This window comes from Vanacampus margaritifer, chromosome 6, assembly GCF_051991255.1.
Source record: "Vanacampus margaritifer isolate UIUO_Vmar chromosome 6, RoL_Vmar_1.0, whole genome shotgun sequence".
NCBI classification, from domain to species: Eukaryota; Metazoa; Chordata; class Actinopteri; order Syngnathiformes; family Syngnathidae; genus Vanacampus; species Vanacampus margaritifer.
The window spans coordinates 6,537,404-6,560,812 of record NC_135437.1 but is presented as its reverse complement, the minus strand read 5'-3'; the positions used below and the strand labels follow the sequence as shown (position 1 = coordinate 6,560,812).

Here is a 23,409-nt window from a genome sequence, read left to right as displayed (position 1 = left end):
GTGGTCTGACGAGTCCACATTTCAAATTGTTTTTGAAAAGAAGAGATGGTCATGCCCTCCAGGCCAAAGAGGAACATCTGCATTTTTATCAGAGCAAAGTTTAAAAGTCAGCATCTGTGATTGTAAGGGGCTGTTGGTGCTCATGGCATGGGTAATGTACACAGTGAAGGCACCATTAATGCTGAAAGGTACATACAGGTTTTGGAGCAGCATTTGTTGCCATCTAAGCATTGTCTTTTTCAGGGACATCACAGCATATTTCAGCAAGACAATACCAAGACAAATTATGCACACGTTCTAGACGGGCCTGCCAGCAGTCCAGACCTGTCTTTCATTGAAAATATGTGGCACATTGGAAGCATAAAATATGACAATGGGAAGACCCTGAACTGTCAAGCAACTCAATGTTGTACATCAAGCAAGAATGTGAAAGAATTCCACCAACAAAATGTTATCAATTTATGTCCTCAGTTCCCAAACACTTACTGAGTGTTGTTAAAGAGACACTTGACGCATTGAGCCTTTTTTTTTGCAGTAAGAACATAAAAACATTTTTTTTTAATCAATTTTCTACTTGACTTCGACTGAAGATGACATCACCCGTGCTCAGGAAAAAGGTAACCAATCAGGGCTCATTTTGCTGACCAAGCCCAGAAAAGAGGTGAGCCGTGTATGGTCATGACCTATTTCCTCAGCTTGCGTGATGTCATCCTTAGTCGACGGCATATGGAAACGTGTTTTAAAAGGTATTAATTTTACATGGAAAAATAATGAATAACTTCAATTAATTCCGGACAAAATATTAACTTTTTACTGCTGAAAAGGGCTCAATGAGTCAAGTTCCGTTTAAAAGGAAATGTGATGTAACACCATTATGACCCCCAAAAAGTTTCAGTATGAACATTAGGATCTTATCTCTGTAGGTTGAAAAGGATTTTCAAATCATTGTACTTTTTAGTTATGTTTATTACACAGCATCATAACTTTATTTGAATTAGAGCTTGCATATTAAAATTGGAAATATTTATGTAGGGTAATGCCATTTGATTTCAAAGCCCAAAAAAATGAACAAGAAAGTTATTATTAAAAGGTCCAAAAACCTATGTAAATGTGGTAGAAGTGTTTTTTTTTATCCATCACTATGTCGTTCAATCTACCTTGTGTATTTGATGTGTTGACCTCCAGACTTACAGCACTCTTTTCTCTCTCTCTACCTAGGATGGCTCACGGTCATGCCATGGATGTCGACACTGGTGCAACTAAATCAGAAGAAACAGTAAAACAATTATGTATAAAAGAATCTTTTACCCTAGGAAGATAACTACACGAAACGAACCAACCAAAATATTTGCCACATGAAAAAGTGGCTCATCATGAGACCTTCCTTTCTGCCAGAGACCTTATACAGTATCTGCTAAATAAACTGAAGACAACCCTAACAGTCCTACAAAGGGCTTCACCTGCCTCATCTCCCTCCCCAAACGTGTGCGTGGCAACTTGCCTCTCAAGATGGAGGTCTGCCAGGACTTTGTCTCCAGCCCTCCTCATAGCCTTAACTTGAAAACGGAGAGGAAGCAGACTGACAGGAAAGGCAATTGAGCATGGCAGGAATGAAATCACACCAGGAAGCGGGAACAGGAGCACAAGACAAAAACATGTTTTCATGAACGAGACCGAAGTAACTTGTACTGTACATTATTCAGTGGGTCGCTCAGCTGTCAACTCCTTCTCAATGATGAATCGACGCCATAACATGGGCCTCATTGTGCAGCCATTCTTTTTCCCCCCCATACACACTTCGACGCTCTTCCTTGCCAGTTTGACAAAGAATAATCTGAACGCTCCTTAAACAGCGAGCGAAGTTGATCAGGATCGAGGGGAGGTCTGTCAAGAAACAGTCTGAACATGCACTGTTCCAACTTCCCATTTAAAAGAAGGCAAGAAAGGCCAGCAATGTAGTACGCTACACTCTGCGTAACATTTTTGGGATACTGTCATGTCAGGCTTTCGTGCATGTGTGTCTGAGTGAAAGATTGGAGGTTGACTGGGGCAGTGCTTTGCGTGCCTGTGAGTCGGTCTGCGTATTCAAATGTTTACAGCTAGATGTTGATGTTCCCTATGTGTGACTGGCAGTCCTCCCTTTACTTTGCTAATGTTTACAGCTACTGAGAAGCGATGTGGCATATTGTACACATTACACATGTACCTCTTTTGGTTTGTCTTTCTTTTTTTTAGACGAGCCAGACTTTTCATATGGTTGTTTCCTTGTGAAAGCCTCACGAGTACGAGTGTCGCAATGTGTGTCACTTTTTGTGTGTTTGAATCAAAAGGCGCTTTTTGATTTATGCTACTGTTTGCTAGCGTAGGTCAGACTGCTCGAGGCTGAACCGGAAATGTGAGCCACTTGGACCCCAAAATGGACTCTGTAGTCCCATTGTAGGTGGATCTAAAGGGGCTTCTTTGCTTATTTGTTCATATTTAACAATATTTGTTTAATATTACAATCATGTGAGATGTTACTCACTCTTCAGAATGCCAAGAGCTGATTTACGAAGACTATTACAAAAGAAAAACATGCATAAACAAAGCTACTGTAAACAAATGGTGGAATAAATTGTGCTAGAAGACATTCTGCTTTGATTTACATGCGCTAAGTTTCTCAGTAAATGTCTTAATCGTGTACTCGCTGAAATCTTTACATCTGCCATATATCCAGACGATTGATCCACTTTACAGTACAACATATGGAATAGTAAATTATGTACTCACTGTAATTGTTGATAATGCATGAAACACAAACCTACAGAGAGGAATTCTGCATTTATTTGCCTAGGTGATGAGTCAATTATACGTTTATACTGACATCAATGTATGACTTTGGACAGTAGCCTGTATGAGGGTAGTTACATTCAAATCAGGTGAACATTGTAGGAATTAATCCCACTTTTTAAGGGATCACAAGTTAACTCTTTGACTGCCAGACGTTTTCAGAAACGGGATGTCGCCAGTGCCAGCCGATTTAAGCATTTTGACTGATCTTTCAAGGTCCACAGAAAATGTTGTGTTTGGACTATGGAAACACACATACTACCAAATGAAAGATTGGACTCTCATCTTTCATCAGAAAAAAAAGTTTGTTTCTACCTTATTCCGTTTTTCAGTAATCAACAATAGAAAATGGTTAGTTTCACCCAAATGCTCTGTTTTGAAACAAAAAACGGAGAAATCAAGCTTTTTGTGAAACGATATTATTTCATGCACTCTAGTGAATTTGAGACCTTTTTTTTTCCATGAATGATGCCACAAACACCTAAACAGTGCTTTACTTCTGTAAAACACTACCGCCAACAATGAAAAAGTGTTTTTTGATAGCAAAATATGTTTATTTACATTCAACAGTGTAACAATTTGACAAAACAATTTGGCAAACTATTTACACATGTGTGCAACCGTGGTACTATTTACAATTGTGTGGATGTTTCAAATACAGTTTTTCTTTTTGTAACACTCCCCTGCGTGCAAGGCGACAGCAGGATTTGCACAACAGATTAGTTTCACTGCGATGGCCCCTTAGCGTGCAGACGCTACACTTTCTTGCTGGCTTTTTTTTCCGGGGAATAGCAAGAATATACTACAGTGTGTGTTTGGCCATGTTGCCATCAAGTCTACTCTCAGGATCATGATACGGTGACATTACGGTGGTGTTACGTCTGGCTTCCTCATGTCCTTCAGTTCCTATACCGGGTGGTTGATCCATCTTATCCGCTCCATTCATGGTGGCATCGTAGTCCATAACCAGTGTCTTCTCCGTGATCAGACTGTACCCACTCCTCCGATGAATATGCATTGGACTCGGGGCACTCTTCGTCGTCCGATTGAACGTCCGCCTGAGCGTGTTCGGTTGTGCTCCGCGTTTTCCGGCGTTAGCATCGCTAGCCGGTGAGGCTTTATGACGTGATCATAGCCGCCGCGTCAACGCTTCCAACCTCAGAGTCACCATCATCATCATCGTCGTCATCAATGTGCTCTTTAGCATTGGTCGATGCTTTTCGTCTTTGAAAAAAATGCTCAAGCGTGAGCTGCTTGCAACCGGTCGCCATTATGGCTTCCTCAGCCATTCTCCCTCAACACTCTAGCTCCGCCTCACGTCTTCTACTGACGCCTACCCAATCTTGTCCAAAGAGAGTCATCGCTGCCATCTAGGGGCCAAAAATAGGCATTATACTAACTAGATCTGCTTGCTACTTTCAGCACAGCCGGCCAAGGCTTTCCTCCACCCGTCCCCCCCCCCCCCCCCCCCAAAAAAAAACTTGGTGAACGTTTTTTAACGTCTTTGGCGCTCCTCCGTAGGTTTTTACTAAACATCATTTAACGTTTTTGGCAGTAAAAGAGTTAACAATTATAAATCAAACTTTCATTTTTTTAATACTTGGTAGAAAATAAATTACTGCCTCAAGCCTGGAATGCATAGACAAACATAGACACTAGACAGCAGATTTCATCCCTGGTGATGCTCTGCCAGGACTCTGCAACCGTCTTCAGTTCCTGCTTGTTCTCTGGTTTTGTCTTCAGCAGTTTCCGGTCATGTGACTGATTTGGCTCGTGCACAACATTACACTTATTTGCCTTAAAAAACATTTATATAGAACTTTATTACCTTACCAGGCACTCAAAGGGCTTCACATTCACCTACTGATGACGCAGCATCAGGAGCAACTGGTGGTTCAGTATCTTGCTCAAGGATACTTTGATGTGGTCACCATGGCATGGGATCGAACCCACAACCTCTAGGTTGGAGACAACCACTCACCCACTGATCCACGCCGCCCCACTTACAGACTACATGGCTAGTCTCTCTCCCTTGTATAAATCATTAATTTAGCTGGAGTTCTGTCACAGATCACCTGACACTTGCGCCATCCATTCTATCGTGCCTGTGCTGGCTTCTTCACCTCACTCCATTTCGATGGGAAGCTGATCCCGAATACTTGAACTCCTGCACGTATAGACTACCTCTTCTCTTCATTGACATGCCTACTGAGGACTTCTCCAATTACCACTCTCCTTTCTGGGAATAGGCCTACTCTCTCTCTACACTTATTCAACTCACTCCAGAACTTTTCATTCCCTTCAACTCACATCTAACCTGTGGGGCACAAGCAGACAACATTCATCATCACACCTTAAATGTCAAGCTTCACAGTCAGCACCCTGTGTGACTCTCATTTCACCTTGATAACATTCCTTGCATACGTTTCCTCCAGAATCACTGCTCTTTCTATCCAGACCATGATATTACAAACGTAGACATAAAATGTCTACCCTTCACCACGGCGTCTTATCAGTCAGAGTAAGATCTCGCCTCTTTCCTGTTATCTTGCCTACATTTAATGTTCCAACTCCTCTGGGTCAGTGGTGTCCAAACTTTTCCCTCCACATACAGAACAGGATGCCAGGGCTGCTTTGTAAAAAAAACAAATCAATTTATCAAGCATAACAAAAATAAATAAACAAACAAATAAATAAATAAATAAATAAAGCCGTTGCATATTCTTACAGTGTTTTTTGAAAAGTTGATACCTGAACAGCTTTCAATAAGGCAAAAAGTTTAGGATGTTATTTTATTGGTCGAGACACTGTAAACCACCAGAAAATATCAGCCCCTGCACCGAACAGCAGCAGAATCCGATCTTTACATTCAGAACCAAAACAGGAGCAATATGTCATAAGATGACAATTTTTAAAGCAGTTACTTGGGAACAGTGACGTCAGGATAGGCAAGGTAGGCACTGCCTACCCCAGGCTGAAAGTTGAAACCGTTTGGCTTTTTCTATTTATTTTAATTATTTCTTTCATTTCAGAAAGCCTACACTACCTATAGGTCTAAAAGTGACAACATTTGGTGATTTTCATACCTGAATTAGGCCTGCAGGCAAAAATGCTGCAAAAATTATCCTCCTGAAGGCCACCGCTACTGTGCTTTTCCAAGCCCTGTCCGCTTAGCGATGTGTGTTTGCGCATGTGTGTTCAGTTTCCCAGTAGAAAAGTCCTTTACGCAAATAGGCAGATCGCTAGCAGCCTTTTTCCGTCGCTGGATTATTCCTATGTGAACGTACGTTCGCGCAGTGCATTTGTGAATTCAAAACACACTTAGTGCACAGCAAAGCAGTAAGATGATGCCACGTTGGAGAAAATAGAACTATTTTCACGCCTTTGTTTTGAGGAAAAACTTCATCTTTTGAAGGATGGGAGACCAACGCCTTTGCTACCTGATCTTCAGCAAAGTAAGGGACAAAGAATTATTTGTACTTTTCACAAAGAATGGTGCAAAAGGAAAGATTGGCTTTGTTGATGTGCTTCGATTAACTGGCTGTTTCACTTTACATGGTGTTTGGCATTGCTATTGCTAGCTTGATTTTTTGAGGAATTAGGCTGTTTTACAGGGAGATATTCACTTTATCCCTTTTAGTACTCTTATCATAGCAGTCCGCCTGTTTTTATTTTTTATTTTTTTTTCTCTCGACATAAAGCTCCGCTCCTCTGCTTTCAGATACATTGCGAGCGCAAATGGTTCCGTAGATACGTTGATTTGTAAGACATGCGTCGTCTCCTGTCTCCTTGGTCACGCTCCTCTATGACACAGCGCTTCCCCTCCTTCACACATGAAAGTCTGCTAGCTACTGTAATGTATGTAGTATCAATGCAAAGCTCTGCTTCTCCGCTCTCAGAAGCCGTTGGAATTGCGTTACTAGCACAAACAGTTCCGGAGTTACGGTACTTTGAAGTTACTCCTCTCTATGACGCGGGACTTCCCCCTCCTCCACACGTGACAATCTGCTAGCTACCGTAATGTATGTGGTATCCAAGTAAAGCTCCCTTCTCTGCTTTCAGAAGCCGTTGGAATTGCGCTGCTAGCGCTAGCGGTTCAGGAATTACGGTGATTTGAAAAACAAGTGTGTTGTCCTGTCGCCACAGACAGTTTCGGATTTGAAGGGATTACGTTCTGTCCGGGCGGGTTTGAAATGGTCAGTTTTTCGTTGTGCGGCAAATGGGAGGCAGAGTGCACTGCAACGTTTACTGTGGCTGGCAGACTGCGCACTGGCTGACGGTAGCCATGAACTTTAGCTGAGGGGCAAGTGTTGAGCTGCTGCACCGGAGGCGATGGGTACGAAGCGAACCCCGCTCGAAGTAAAAAAAAAGAAAAGTTAACTTGTTGTTGTATTGCCGGATGGGTCAGCATTACAATGATGGTCAAAAGACTGTCCGTGCAATTTTCAGTGTGTCCTTGGCTATTGAACAATAAATGTGCTGCACCCCTTAAAATTAAGTTAATGGCATGGATAGCAGCTTTGGTACTTGAGCTATTAACTTTGTTGTTTTTTATTTTTCATTATTATCAATGAGAATTTAGGACCATGTTTCAAATTAATAGTTGTTTAATAGTTGCAAATAGCAATTAGTGTTGTTCCGATACCGGTATCGGGAGAGGCCCTAATACTGCATAAAAACAGCGGTATTGGCATGGGCAAGTACTAACAAGTAACATGCCGATGCCATTATTTCTAACGCTAATATAGGACTTTGGATTCAGCATCTTGTGTCTTGCTTGTGCACGACATTCACTGATGTGTGACGTGTTCACTGCATGCCAAGCCAATAAACCATATTCTAAAGTAGGAGTTTCAATGACCAAACATCCAGCGTGACAAAACAGCCAAGTGATTGACAAACAAAGGAACACAACAAATGGCACTTTTGCGGCCATCACAGTAATGTTTGAAAGTAAAATAAAAACTTTTCAAACATTTTCAAATCGCAGGAATTAAGAAAGTGGAAGTGCATTTTAGCTATATATATATATATATATATATATATATATATATATATATATATATATATATATATATATATATATAATATACCCAGCTGGCTACGGGCAGACGACGGGGCACACCCTGAACTGGTTGCCAGCCAATCGCAGGGCACACAGAGACAAACAGTCATCCACATTCACAAACACACCTATGGACAATTTGGAGTGTTCAATTAACCTGCCATGCATGTCTTTGGAATGTGGGAGGAAACCGGAGTACCCGGAGAAAACCCACGCGAGCACGGGGAGAACAAGCAAACTCCACCCAGGAAGGATTCGATCTCATGTCCTCTGCACTGGGAGGCGGACGTGCTAATCAGTCAGTCACGTGCTAACCAGTCAGTCACGTGCTAACCAGTCAGTCACCGGGCCGCCCTTTTATATATATATATATATATATATATATATATATATATATATATAGTTATATTAGGACTGTCAAAGTTAAAGCGTTAACTAATTAATTAATCACAAAAAATTATGCGCATTAACCATGTCTTAATGCAGATTAATCGCACTATTAATTTTGACGGCTGATGATCCTTTAGCTGACAGTGGATGGTTACGTTAAAGGTAGGACAGGTTGTGTTTGAGCAATAAAATACATGAATTAAAGTAAAGCATTTAATAAATGTGATATGACATATGACATTCAGAATATTTGTTCATGTCAAACTATCGGGTTCATTTTTTTCCCATTTAATGGATTAAAAAATGTTGAAGACGTCCTCATAACATTAAATGTTGAAAGAATTGACCCTTAACTGGTGTTCTTTAAATTTGGTGGGGGAAAAATGTTGATAAAAAGTATTTTTAATTAAGTGATTAATCGTGATTAATCAAAATTCTAAGATGTGATGAATCCGATTTAAAAAATAATAATTGTTTGACAGATCTAATATATATATATATATATATATATATATATACACACATTTGAATAATCAATCATATTTGTATATTAGATATAGTCAATAACAGATGGATGTGTTCACAGTGCAGCCAAGGATATGGACACCCATATTGTTATTTTGTTTCCGCTATAATATAGCTTGCCTTGTCTTTCTTCTATTCTCATATATATATATATAATATAGCTTGCCTTGTCTTTCTTCTATTCTCATATATATATATATAATATAGCTTGCCTTGTCTTTCTTCTATTGTCATATGACAACAGAAGAAAGACAAGGCAAGCTATATTATAGCGGAATATATATTGTTTATTTAGAGTATTTTACTTCAACCCATGAATCCTTTATTTCGAATAATTATTTCCAGACTTTCTACTAACCACACTCCAGTAATGTACCTACACACTGGTTTGCCGACTGCCGATCCCGCAAAGCAACAACAATAGGAAGAAGAATCTTCTCCCTTGAAAACCCCCGCCCACGCCCATTTCTCAATCACTGGCGCTGCAGGTGTGGTAAGATAACGTTTAAGTTGAAATATGGTCAGACAGCATATTAAAACTTAAACCATGAAATGCTTTTTTTATCATAGAAAATAGTTTAGCTAACGTCAGCTACTTTTGTGCTAACTAGCCAGCTTCTTATGGTATTTTTAACACTGCACCGTAAACCTAAAACATATGCAGCCTTTTTTTAATCATAGAAAACAGCTTGGCTAACATTAGCACGTTAGCTTCTAGCGCTAAAGCACTACTAGCTAATGTTAGCCGCTCTAACTCAATAGTTAGCGCTTGTAGCTCATTTTAGCCTATAGAAAATTTAAAAGAAACATACATTTAAAAGCTAGTCACATGTTTGTAACACTGTACAGTATATCTAAAGCGTACGCAGCCTTTTTTCTTTTAGCATAGAAAACAGTTTGGCGAACGTTAGCACATTAGCTTCTAGCGCTTTAGCGGCCAAAGTAGTCCCTCACTGGTAAACAATTCTCAGAGAACTTTTTGAACATCATGTGCCGTAAGTTTTCATAAAGTTAACCGAGCAGGATTAAAAACATTTAAAATTATCCTTATAAAGTTATGTGTGGAATGTGTATGTAAAACAAAGGGGATTTTCACTGTAAATTTACATTGGTCAACTGTTTATTTGCTTAGAATTTTTAGCTCTTTGGAAAAAATATTTATGTGCTGAATTCAAATACCACTTTGGCTTTGCTCACTCAGGTCATCTTTTCAAACTATGGCCATTTTCAGATTTTTCTATTTATACTTTTATATTTCTAAGTTTTTAACTTTATTTGCTATTTTTATACAGTTGCTAATTTTTATCTGTGTCTATTCAGTTAACAGTAAATTATGTTTGTAACATTTGACTACTAAACTTGGCTAGAAAGATATTTATTTATTTTCAAGTCAGAAGTATTAACAAAAATCATCAGATATTGTCACAAAAATGTAATTAATTTTGTCATTAAATCTGATTTAAATTGATTTGTTTAAATTGGTCTATTCAAAATCGGGACCTAGAGTAAAATGGCAGAATTTGTGTAATTTTATTTTAAGATTTAAACATTTAACCTTTAATAAGAGAGGTCAACATATATCTATGAATATATCTGCTGTATGGATGCTCCAAATTAAGTTTCATTGTTCCCTTGTGACAATGACAATAAATATTCTGAATCTGAATTTGAATCTGTCAAATATACACGCTGGTGAAAATAAAAATTAAACAAACACTTATTTAAAGAAAATATGTACTACTGTAAGTTACAGTTAATATCTATTGAAATAAAGCATGTACATCAATATACAAACATGGAATCACAATAAACTTGAGGTTGCCAAAACATCTTCGACTTGAAACATATCGAAATATCAAATCAGCAAATGGGGGATGGGAAAAACCTATCAAGCACATTTTGAGTCACTTAAATTATGAAAAATATTGCCAAACACGTCAGGTAGCCTTCCCTCTCAGAAACAATTTCTTAGTGCGCTGCTTTCTTCTTCTTTTTTCCCATTGCACATTGTTCTGTTTTTTTTTTCTTTGCAGAAAGATTCTTAAACAAAAACAGAAATGAAATGATGAGCTCTAAAGCCTCTATGGCATCCCACAGAATGCCTTGCGCTGTGGTTTTCACACAGATTTTTTTTTTTTTTGGGGGGGGGGAGTGTAACATTTTTATCGAACACATTTTCTTTTAATATTGATCACGAGTCTGTTGCGATATGTTGATATTGATTTTTGTATTGCCCTTCCTTATTGTAAAATTTACTTAAATGCAAGTGTGACTTTAAAAAAAAGAAGACGAGCAAAAACAGGGGCACAATTGTTAAAAAAAAATAAAAACATGAAAACTTGTGAGCTAGTATTTGTCGACCAGGCTCTGTGGAAACTTATGTGGTCCTTGGGCTCCATTTTGCCTTTGTGCACCATTTTTGTTGACTCTTATTCCAAGCACGGTGCCAGCTTCATCTTCTCATTATACCTGTTGTAGGACATTCTAGTAAATTTTGCATTTTTGTAGCATTTAATTGTTTGATGGGGCTGATTAGATGATTTGGCTTTTTTGGGGTGGGTGGGGGCGGGGGGTAACTTTCTTTAGCCTGTTACTCATTGTGTGTTGTCTTTTTCAGCTTCCTACAAAGAGTGGCTCCAGAATAATAATACATGGCAACGGTGGAAGCTTCAGTGGAGAATATGGACATAACTGAAAACATCTAAAACAGTGGTTCTGACCCGCTCAATACCCTGCGACAAGTAACAATTTTGCAGTGTTGTTATTGTTATTATTATTATTGTTGTTTAATATTATATAATGTTGTTGTTGTAATTATCAATGTTCTTGTATTAGTTTTGTTTGAATGTAATCTTCCTTAAAACATCAAACCATACTAATTGTTGCCAAATATGTCATGAGTATTGATAAACGTGCAGCCTAAATCGGAATAATTAAATAAAATAATAATTATGGTCATGTAAATCTGAACTTTTTAACTAATTCAAAAATGCTTCTGTGATTTTATCTCACTGTCCAACTGCTATCGCCATAGAATGTTGTTCAATGCTAGTTGACAGAACTATACCAGTAGGGGAATCTGGTACCTGTTGACTCCAGTTAGACCAGCATGCTCTTGATCAGCAACCAGCAGAGCTCCAGCATATGCTTGTCTATGATAGCGTTATCAGCTACCAGCATGGACCAGCACCAGCATAAACCAGCATTTGCTGGTCTATGCTAGCGTCACCAACTACCAGCATGGACCAGCACCAGCATGCTATTCACAAGTAACCAGCGCATGCTGGTCTATGCTGGTGTCACCAGCTACCAGCATAGACCAGCACCAGCATGCTAACCATGCTGGTCTATGCTGGTGTCACCAGTTTACCAGCATGGACCAGCACAAAAACACAACATATGCTGGTAGCACCCATGCTGGTATATTCTTTTTTAAATTATTTTTATTTTTTTAGCACGGTTTCCTTTTTTTTTCTTGAGAGCTCAGTATTGTTCATTTGGTAATTTTACAGATTCGACATGTCATCACCATTGCGCTTTCTTTTTTTCTTTTTTTGTATGTGCCTGAGTATGTGCATGTGCGGTTGTGTGTGTGCAAGTGTGCGTGCGTGTGAGTGTGTACTCATTAATTCACCTAAAACCTATTAAAAATCCCATCACGTTCACTTAAGCCAAATACTCCAGAATCCAGTTAGAGTCGTGAGGTTGTCAGGAGACCCGAGGAAGGATCAAAGAAAAGAAAGGAAAGTGAAATCCAGCACCGACCAGACACCACCTTCTACCCACCGGGTTACCAACCAGAGTCTTTCACCAACCCCAGAAACATCTAAATTCCAGCAAATTAGGGAGACCTCAAGAGACCAAAGGGGAGAGACTGAGGAAAGGAAGGAAGGATAGATGAAGCAGAGTGAGATCCACAGACATCAGCCTCCACCGATTCAATGACCAGAGGAAGAAGCAGATTGTGTTTGAATTTCGATAGATGCTGGTGTGGTGGATCTGGCATGCATGAAAACCTCCACCAAAGAGGGGAGCCGTCGACCCCGGCCAGGACAGAGCAATCACAACCTCCCAGGGCCCCCCAGGCCACGGCAGCGTCAAGGCACAACCCCTGGGCCCCGCAGGGGCCACCAGCCAGAGAGCAAACCCAGGAGCCAGGAGCAAAACCCCCCCACCCCAACACGGCCCGCGCCCCCAGCCGAACGCAGCAGAACGGGGAACGGCAGGTCCACCAGGCACCCCACCGGCCCACAGCCCCCGCTCTACCCATTACCCCCCGACCCCCACCCACCACAACCGGATACTGGGGCCCGCCCGAGATGCCAGGAGGCTCACTGGAGTGGGGCAGGCACAACACCCCCACCCGCCCGCTCGGCCCCCCGGGCCATGGATGGAGCCCAGGGGAGGGGGAGGAAGGCGGACAGGGGAGGGGGATGGGACGGGGGGAGGAGACGACAAGAAGGGCAAGGGGCGGTGGCAGGGCAGCAGAGAGAGGGGGAGGAGGAGGGTGACGAGAGAGAAGGGATAGGTAGGCGGAGGTCGGGTGGGGAGAGGCGAGGAGGGAGAGACGGCAAGGGGGAGGAAGGGGGAGGGAACCACAGGGCACCCCGGAGGCCCACCTGCCCGGAACCGCGTCGCCGGGCCCGGAACGACGGACCGCGCCGGAGCAGCGCCGCCCCGGACAGCAGGGTTTCCTGTACTGTATAGTATTCCCGAACATTTATTCTTGTGTATAAATGCCAACAGGTAAGGTAAAGACATAATACGTTTTCTCTCAAGTGCCAGTGCGGATATTTGTTTGCCTATATGTGTTGTCGCGTCAGTTTGTACTAACATGTTATTTAACCTAGCATGCTAGCTAACATTATTGATGAGCCTCATGTGAATGTGTGAAGAACAAATGGCAACCTGAACTTGAACTATAATGAATGTAGAACTCAGAAAAACTCTTTCCTCAGTGTCATTCAATTTTCTGTACATCTATCCAGCTAGTGCAATATAAAGAAACCACGGCATACAAATACAGCACACAATACAAGACCACTGGTCTTTTTCAAACTATTTATTCAACAATATTTAGAACCGTTATAATATTCAAGGCTTTGAGGATTTATTTTTATTGTCAGTCTAACAGCATCCAGAAAACCCTCTTTCCGCATCTGCTAGTAAAGATGTCTGTGGTTGTGAGAATGAAAGCTGTACCTCACAATATTCTGAATAGCCTTTACTATCCCTTGAAAAGCCATTTCTGCAGCCATGCTCGTGGCAAGTTACTTCATGAACCACTTGCGTTTTTGTGTGTGTGTGTGTTTTTTTTAACTCTTCTAGTCTAGATGGCACTCTTGATTTAAAGATGCGGTGGAAATGTAATTAATTTCAATGCCACTAGCCTTTATCTTTAAACCAAGATACATTGCAAGCGGACAGGTTCATGAAGCTTCATTTTCCCACAAAAGACACAGCTACCCAGATGGGCACAACGAGACTTCCTAAGTACATTGGCGAGCCATCTTCAGCAGACAGGAAGTTTTGACTGCAGAAATCCTCAAAAAGGTGGACCCTGAGATATTTGAAGCAGGAGACTACTTCAAATCCTGCTCCACAATTGTGTAGGGAGACGCTGAAGACCACCACCATCTCCTTAAGTCTTTTTCTGGTGAAAAAATAACAAGATTAGCATGTGATGTTCTACCTCCTCTCCGTACTCGGACTCATGGTTGCCTGTGATGTGTTCCACTGCCGCTGTGTTGTCCGCAAGCTTGACTATACAGTACATATACATACAGTGTAACAGTTCAGAATTTCACAGAGAAGTAATAGGTCCATAGCGTGATGAGGAGTGGGCTCAGTACACACCCCTGGGGGGATGCCAGCCTGAGGAATATAGGGGAGGCGAAAGTGTAGTGGATCCTGACAGTTGTTGGTCAGAAAGTCCAAATCCAGTTTCCCAGTGATGGACTTAACTCAAAAGTGTTTAGCCTTTGCATCATGTTCGGTGTGATGATGAGTGGTTGTTGAATGTGGAGTAAGCCAGGAAAATCGGGCGGACATTTTCCTATTTTCTCATTTTTGCCAAAATGTCTGGTCTCTTTTTATTTTTTACAATACCGTGTGTTGTCTTTCTTGACTGGGCATGGCACAGTTTACTGAGAAGTTAGACAATATGCATCTTTCATGGCAGAGTGTGTGTGTGTGTGTGTGTTTTCATTTTTGCTACATCGTGGGGACTTTGACCTGACTGGACACTGACCGGTGGGGACTCATTGCACGGTGGGGACCAAAAATGTGGTCCCCAGAGGCAAATCCACTTTAGAGGCTTCCAAACACTGTTATAGATGCCTGATGACGTTTTCTAAAAAGTCCTCACAGAACAGCAAATGTGTATGAGTGTGTTATTTCGTATGTGACCCCAGTGGACAATGAGCAGTACTGCAAGTCCACACCAGGTAGGTTTTCTGGTTTTGCGTATCACATCTGGTCTACTCAGTTGCATCCCCCCTGATCCATGGTCAAAAGTGGTATTACACGTTGGAAATACATTTTAAACCTTGTGCTTGTTTGACCAAAGATCAGTGTTGGGAATATTACTTTAAAAAAGTAATTGGGTATATTTGCTCATTACATGCTTAAAAAAAGAAGCCGAGTTAGTAGTTAAATTACTTCATAATAAAAGTAACATTATTATTACCATTATTGTTGATACTATAATAATAATAATAATAATAAAATATAATAATTCTATTTTTTATAATAAGTAATGCAAATTATGTCCACGCTATATAGGGTGTTTTCATTTATTTTAGTCACTATGCCACACAAATCCCTCACTCTATAATGACATAACATATAATAATAATAATCATTAAAATTGGAGTCGTGATGCGTGTTCTACCACTGCCAATTACTACAGCAATCATAATAATAATAAAAGATAAAAAGAAATCGCCAATGCTATGAAATTCCTCCTCAAAATCATCAGCTTCCACTTGGGCTCTCTGAAAAACATACTTTTGTACACTTTCAATCAAGAGAGTATGGTGATATATCTTCAGTTTATAATTCGACACATTTAAAGACATGGTTAAAGGTGCATGACGCAACATTGACGTGTTAAAATAACCATATTTTTCACCCACACATGTTTTAAGAATTGTATAATGGACAGGAGGCACTACTGTGGCACAATGGCTGTTGCGCCTATTTTCCTGTAGAGTGAAATAATGATCGGATTCAGGACCAAAACTTTAAGCTTTCTCCCTGTCAGGCGCGTGCACGCGCTCAGTCTCGCTCCGCGGAAGCGTTGGGACAGCAAAAATGTTTGAGAGTGTGTGGACAAGTCCGTGGTAAAAGACAAACGTGTGCCACAGCGGATATAAAAGTGTGCCAAATAATAATAAACCAATACTGCAGTATGCCCCACCACTCCAACTGTGTCAGTCGCACCGCCCCACACGCATCCGCCACCAGCCGTGTGAAGTACATTGACTACTATGCAAAGGCTCTACCTGAAACACTTCTCACGCTTTTGGTGAATGTATCAGAGGGCCGTTTCCGAAGGTGAAGCACGTTGATAAGCGAAACTCAGAGAAAAGAAACTGAGAATTACAAAGTGAAGCGTCTCTACATGTATGAGCAAACATGAGATTTTTAGCTAAAGTACCAAAGCAGCTAACGTTAGCTCAGCCTCAGAGGAGGGACAGAATATAGATAAAAGAATTACAGATGAGCAAGTAGATGTTTTTCCCTCGAGAAGTAAGGGCAAGTAAGTATGTGCAATATGTGGAACTCAGCGCTGTTATATGATGCAACCTCTGTTATAATACTAGCTAGCTAGTCATACCTGGTGGCCTGGGGCATTTTTTTTACCTGGTGCAAATAGGCGATTAACTATTACACTGCCATGCCGACCAGTGCACCGGCGTTAGCTAGCTAGCTTTTTTATATTATTTAACCTTTACACAAGGATAATGGCTTTGAATGATGTATGTTAAATCTGTGATGTTGTATTTTCATTAAAATGTAATATGTGCAGGACAAGTAAATACTGCATAAATCAAGGTTAATAAATAAAAATAAATTGATTGACAAAAAAATCAATTGGGTACATAAACCTGCCAAAAAAAACAACAACAAAACGAACAAACAAATCAAAAAATATATATATATATATATATATATATATATATATATATATATATATATATATATAGGCTCCAGCACCCCCGCGACCCTAGTGAGGAAAAGCGGCCAAGAAAATGGATGGATGGATGGATGGATGGATATATATATATATATATATATATATATATATATATATATATATATATATATATATATATATATATATATATATATATATATATATATATATATATATATATATTCCCTTTAATGGTTTCTTTAAATTGAGCATAGAGGAGGGCAGAATTAGAGTCAAGTAAAATTTAATTATGGAGTTTCAAGACTATAATTTAGTATGCACTTACAGCAACTAACTTAACATATGATTTGTTTGAGCTGGGAGCTCACGTGTGGACGAGCAGGGGGGAACGCCAGTCAGCCAAACCCTGACTAAGGCAAATTGGTTGATCTTGCCAACTCACCATTGTAGAACAGCACAACTTTTCTGCTTCAGCCGTTGCAATAAGAAAGTGCCCCTGAGTCGCGCTGCTTGATATACAGAAATGTGAGCGCTAGTATTGGTGGCGGCATTGGACCAAACCATTTCTTCTTGGAAGAAGGGGGGTTTCAGAATGGGAATAAATTCTAAACACACTTTTTAAACACACTTTTGATGAATTTTAATGAATATTTATAATAACATTTTGACTTTTTGTATTGTGGCGTCTAATTAAGACGCCACGACAGGCTAAGACGTGGTCTGTTGAACACTGCTGACGGCAGCTGCCACCACTTGCCATCATGTGAAACCACGTTGATATTTTTCTTTCATTTTATTTACATTAATATAATAATTTAGTTTTTTGTTTTTAATTATTTTTATTGTGTATTCTACATGGTGTTCATACAGTCTGGACACAGTTGAAAATACAAATGGCCTTACACATTTAATAAATCGTGATGAAATCAACACTTAATATATATAATATGCAATATTTTTTAGTTATCTTTTATTATTACTATAAATCATGTAAAAGATATAATTTGCATATTATGTTCGTGTTTTTTCACGGAAACTTGTAACAGTTAGGGTAATACTTTGATAAGCTATACATTATAAAAGGGTAGGAGTTAAAAAAGTTTATACTTCTTCCTACTCTTTTTCCGAACATGTGCAAATGCTTTGTGTTGTTGATGTTTTTATTTAATTATATATATATATATATACACACACATACACATGTTCGAAATAAATTCATTCATTCATTCATTTTCTTTTTATTACTTATAGTTATCCTATTGGGGAATAATTTGTAACTAATGGTAAAGATTTTATTTTTTTTTAATATAAAATTGACCAAATCATGATATGTGCGGTATCTTACCAAGCCAGCGATATACAGGGCCAGTGCTGGTTCTGGCAGGGCCACCACAATTTGGCTGTCGAAAAGTTTCAACATAGAACCCTGCGTTGACTCGAAGCAGCAGCCAAATGAAAGAGAACGATGCTGCAAACTTGCAGGGAGGAACAGACTGAGGGGGCCCAGTCCACCCCAATACTGGTTGGGAGGCCGCGGAAGGGTACTCGGCGACACCGTCGACCCACTTCCTATTTGTGGGACTACATACTGGAACGCTACGTTTGCTGAGGACAGCTAACCAGCTAAGTGGAGGCTGTGTAGCGTCGCTGGGAGTCCGGAGGCGCTCCTAGCATGCTTTGCGGCACTAATGATTAAAACAGTGTTTAAAGTGCATGTTCTTTGTTATTTCTTTAGTTAGTGGTCTAGTGTTTTAGTTACGAGTGATGCTATCTAGTTTGCTGTTATGTAGTTATTTTTGTTTTGATGTGACACAGTGATTGTGCATGATCTGTAAAATAATGACTTGCCTACATTGCGTTGAGTTGAAGCGAATGTAAGAGAGATCTTCTGTTTACAGTGAACTGTTCCTCACTGCCTCGTGAGCGCCACAATACACATCCATGCTTTTTAGTCCCCACCGTGTCTATGCCCATCCCCCACCCCATTGCGTTGATCAGCAGCAGAGCCAGACACCGTGATTGTGCATGACATGTAAAAAAATTACGTGCTGAAGAGGTTAAATTTATTTTTCCTCTTTGCGTGTTCCAAAAATATGAAGACAGATTTAATGTAAGAAAAAACACCTTTGCAAAAATGATTTAATAAAAAACAGAGATCTCTGGACATCGTGACAGACTCCAAACATCACGTAACAGGTGGAATTTCAGAGTGCCGAATGTGTGTCTTCCGCGGGGAAGATGGCTTCTTATAGTTAAACAGACCGCCTCTCTTTCATTTGTAGACAAAACATACTCTCTGGGTACTTTTCCGTGAGCGATGGCGCAAACAGAGTCAGGGGTGTGTGTGTGTTCGAAGCAGATTCTGTTCTCAAGGACCAAATGTGTTTTCGCACAGAACGCTGAGAAGTAATTTTTTTAGACCAAACAATATGTTCCAGCTTAGTTTAAGGTCAAATTATACTGAGTTCAACACTATTTCACCCACATTACACATCTACGAAACACTTCAACATGGTTAATATATGAAATAAAGAATTAAAATGTTAATAATGTCTAACAGTGCCTAAATTGTGTGGAGTTGAAGCGAATGTAAGAGAGATCTTCTGCTCATAAAAATAAGTGTGAACTGTTCCTCACTGCTTCGTGAACGCCACCACATCCATGCTTTTTAGTCCCCACCGTGTCTATGCCCATTCCCCACCATGTGTTGATCAGCAGAGGAACCTTAATTGTGTCAGGCAGGCTAATATACAACAACATTTATATCTAGTGAAGTTGTTGCAAGATTCAGCAAACATATGTTTGCATCAAAAACAAAATATGTAGTTTTTAAATGTGATGATTTTCGACGTTTAATCCCATATTCATCATACTTTAGTATTGATCAGCACAGTAACAGCATGACACTCATACAGTGTAAAAAACCAAACATGCATTATTTTTGATATAATTTAAGTGTATCCATTAATTTCACATCCTGAAGTTGTTGTTGGTTTTATTTCTAATGTAAATGCTTATTTACTATTTTAGAGGTATTGGGTGTATTGTAAGTCGTTATAAATCATAAAAGTCTTAACTATACATTTCTGACTTCTGACCAGTAATGGCTAAAATGACTTGACAGTTGGTGCACAAAATGTATTAGAATTTTGAATGTGTAAAGACATAATTTTAATGAAAGTTTATAATGTAGTTTAAAATGTGTAATTCTTAATCATACAACGTGAGGGTTCGTTGGTGGTTGATGGAACACTAGAAAAAAGATTAGATAAAATAAGATGAGACATAAGATGAAAATGCAGGATGGAGCATTCTGGAACAACGCTGTTTACTTGTCACATGCGGCTGCAGCGGCAACACTTCCTGGCAACACTAACCAATCAGGAGCTAGCCAACTATAGGTAAATGTAAGTGAATGAGAAGAGCAGAGTCAACACGTCAATTTAGCTACTTGTATAACAAAACTTTTTTTTTTTTTATAAATGTGTAAATAATTCTGGAAACAAATTTATAAGTACAAATATATTTTAACAAATTAAGTTAAATCTTACTCATTACTGAACCTTACAATTATAAATCATGCCAGTAAAATCACCCAAACAGCCCAACCCCCTCTGTCCGAACTGTATGAACGCTCAGTGATGAGGAAAACCACACTCATCACTGATGACCCTTGCCACCCACTCCACCACTCCCTTCATGCTGCTGCCATCAGGTAGACGCAACAGAATTCCACTGGCCAGAAAAAACATTTACAAAAAAATCCTTCATCCTCTCTGCAATAGCCACTCTTATAATACAAAATGAACGGCACTATGTTTTACTCATGTTTTATTGGTTGTTTTTACCTGTTTCATTTTTAAATGTGTGGGATGTTTGAAATGTTTAAATGTGAGTTTTAAACTTTCTTTTACAGCCGTGGCAAAAAATAGAAACATTTCTGTTTTCACCTGGAACAGACAATAAAGCTATCTATCCATCTATCTATCTATTGAAGACTTTAAATATATTTGTCCTCTTTTGTGTGTTCCAAAAATATGAAGACAGATTTTTAATGTAAGAAAAAACACCTTTGCAAAGATGATTTATTGAAACAGAGATCTCCGGATATCGGGACACCCTGAACATCACGTAGGAGGTGGAAGTTTCAGAGTGCCCATTGTGCCCCCTCCCTTGTGAGAGAGGGCTACTTATAGTATCGAGCTTGGAAAGTGAAACGCCTTTTTAAAACACGTTATACAACAGATTTGCAGCTGTGCCGGTCTCCAGACAAAATACATTCCCCGGGTACTTTTTCTCAAAACAATATCTCACAAACAAGATGAATCAGATTTAGAGTGGCCGTGAGCGATGAGGCCAACAGAGTCAGTGTGTGTGTGTGTGTGTGTGTGTGTGTGTGTGTGTGTGTGTGTGTTCGAGACAGATTCTGTTCTCACGAACAGAATGTGTTTTCGCACACTGAGAAGGAATTTTAGACCAAACAATTTACCAGCTTAGGTTAAGGTCAAATTATACTGAGTTCAACACTATTTCACCTACTTTACACATCTATAAAACATTTCAACATGGTTAATATATGAAATAAACAATTAAAGTGTTAATGTCTAACACTATCTATCTATCTATCTATCTATCCATCCATCCAATTGAATTATAACTGTTTTGATTTAGTTATAACTATTTAGAATTGGACATAATTGCTTTGATTTACTCAGTATAGTTCTGTGTGAGAATTCAAATGATGTGAGGGGGTGGCTTTCTCTTTTCACACATTCCTGAACCATTTTGTGGGGGTAAAGCAAATTTGTTAATTAGATCCCTTTGTGTTTTACAATCAGCGCCAGCAAGTCTGGCTCTGAAAACAACGTCAATCTTTATCTGATCTCCTGTGTTCCATCATGTGACTGCGTGGGGGAAGGAGAAGGAGGAGCATATGGTGATTTGTATTGAGGTATCATGTGACTGTCTGAGAGGAGAGCAGAGAGAGAGGAGGGACTTTTAGAAGGACTAAAGAATATTAGTGACTAGCTCTGGGAGGGGCGTTACAGATGGGAAGGAACATGGCGCCGCTGCATTCTCCTCTGTCCATAAGCTTACAGTATGACAATAAATCCTCAAGGAAAAGCCTGAATTCACCATTGTCTGTTTTGATAATCAACATCATTGACACAACGAGGCTGTTTTGGACTCAGACGCAGAGGAAGCGGTGGAGGGTTAAGCAGCTTTTAATTAACAAAACAAAAGCTCTTTGTGGAAAGTGAGAAAATAAAGGCTATTCAAAAATTAACTGAAAGCGCTCCAAAAGGGAGGAAGTTCAAACTACATTCAAAAACAAAATCACTCTATGACTAAACAAAACTAAGCTATACAACAATTACAAACAAAGGTTCTCTCACGAGACAGGGCAATAAAGGCAACAAGGCAAAAAGGTAACAAGGCTGTGGTCTATGGCAGGCTTCAGTGGCTCAAACGAAAACACTTCGGCACAAGACAGGGGGAACACAGACTATTTAACACATGAGGGTAATGGGGCACAGGTGGACACAATCAGGGATCAGGGTTGACAAAGACACCACACGAGGAAGGGCAAGTGACCTGAAACGAGAGGAGTCAGACTTTTCAAAATAAAACAGGAAATGACAAGACACCCTCACCGCGGTGTGACAGTACCCCTCCCCCTAGGGCCGACTCCTGACGGCCCAGGCCGGTCAGGATGACCCCTAAAAAAAGTCTTTAATTAGAGAGTCATCCATGATGAAGCGGGAAGGTATCCATTGTCTCTCTTCGGGCCCATACCCCTCCCAGTCCACCAAGAACTGCCTGTCCCGGCCCCGCTTGCGGACGGCCAGCAATCGCTTTACTTTGTAGACGGGCCCCCCATCCACAATCCCAGGAGGCGGCGGGGGCGTAGGAGCCGGAACCAGAGAACTCTCCCTGACTGGCTTGACTTACGTGGAACGTTGGGTGAACACGCAGGGACCGAGGCAGGCGAAGACGGACCGCGGCCGGGTTGATCACCTTTGAGATGGGGTATGGGCCCACAAACCGAGGCGCCAACTTTTGGCATGGCACCTTTAAGTGAAGATGTTTGGCTGACAGCCACACTTTGTTCCCCGGATGGTATACTAGAGCCGGTCTCCTCTTCCGATCCGCTGCTCGCTTGCCTCTGTCCCTCTGGCGCTCCAGAACCTGCCCAGACGCGTTGGCAACGACGGACCAAGGCATGGGCTGAAGGAACCGAGGCCTCAGACTCTAGGTTAGCAAAAAAAGGAGGATCGTATCCAAAAACGCATTTGAAGGGGGTGAGTCCAGTGGCAGAGGTGGGCAGGGAGTTATGGGCAAACTCAACCCAGACCAGGTGTATACTCCACGATGCAGGGTTCTGAGAGACAAGGCACCGTAAACCGGTTTCCAGCTGCTGGTTGAGACGTTCCGACTG

The 23,409-nt window shown here is 40.3% G+C and overlaps 1 protein-coding gene and 1 long non-coding RNA gene across 4 annotated transcripts in view; both read left to right on the top strand.

The window, feature by feature from the left end:
* Positions 1-2,629, top strand: part of znrf1 (zinc and ring finger 1) — a 55,010-nt gene extending 52,381 nt beyond the window's left edge. The window contains exon 5 of the mRNA XM_077567059.1: positions 1,219-2,629. The gene's annotated coding sequence lies outside the window, so the exon portion shown is untranslated. The remainder of the gene's footprint in view (positions 1-1,218) is intronic.
* Positions 2,630-4,325: 1,696 nt separating this feature from the next.
* Positions 4,326-13,094, top strand: LOC144053838 (uncharacterized). 3 transcript variants are annotated; one of them, XR_013294528.1, is made up of 3 exons: positions 4,326-6,284; positions 9,155-9,302; positions 11,427-13,094. It is a non-coding gene; the product is annotated as an uncharacterized LOC144053838 (long non-coding RNA). The 3 variants fall into 3 exon arrangements; XR_013294527.1 differs by lacking the exon at positions 4,326-6,284 and adding an exon at positions 6,842-7,165 and having other exon boundaries at positions 9,155-9,297; XR_013294526.1 differs by lacking the exon at positions 4,326-6,284 and adding an exon at positions 6,842-7,165.
* Positions 13,095-23,409: the final 10,315 nt, after the last annotated feature.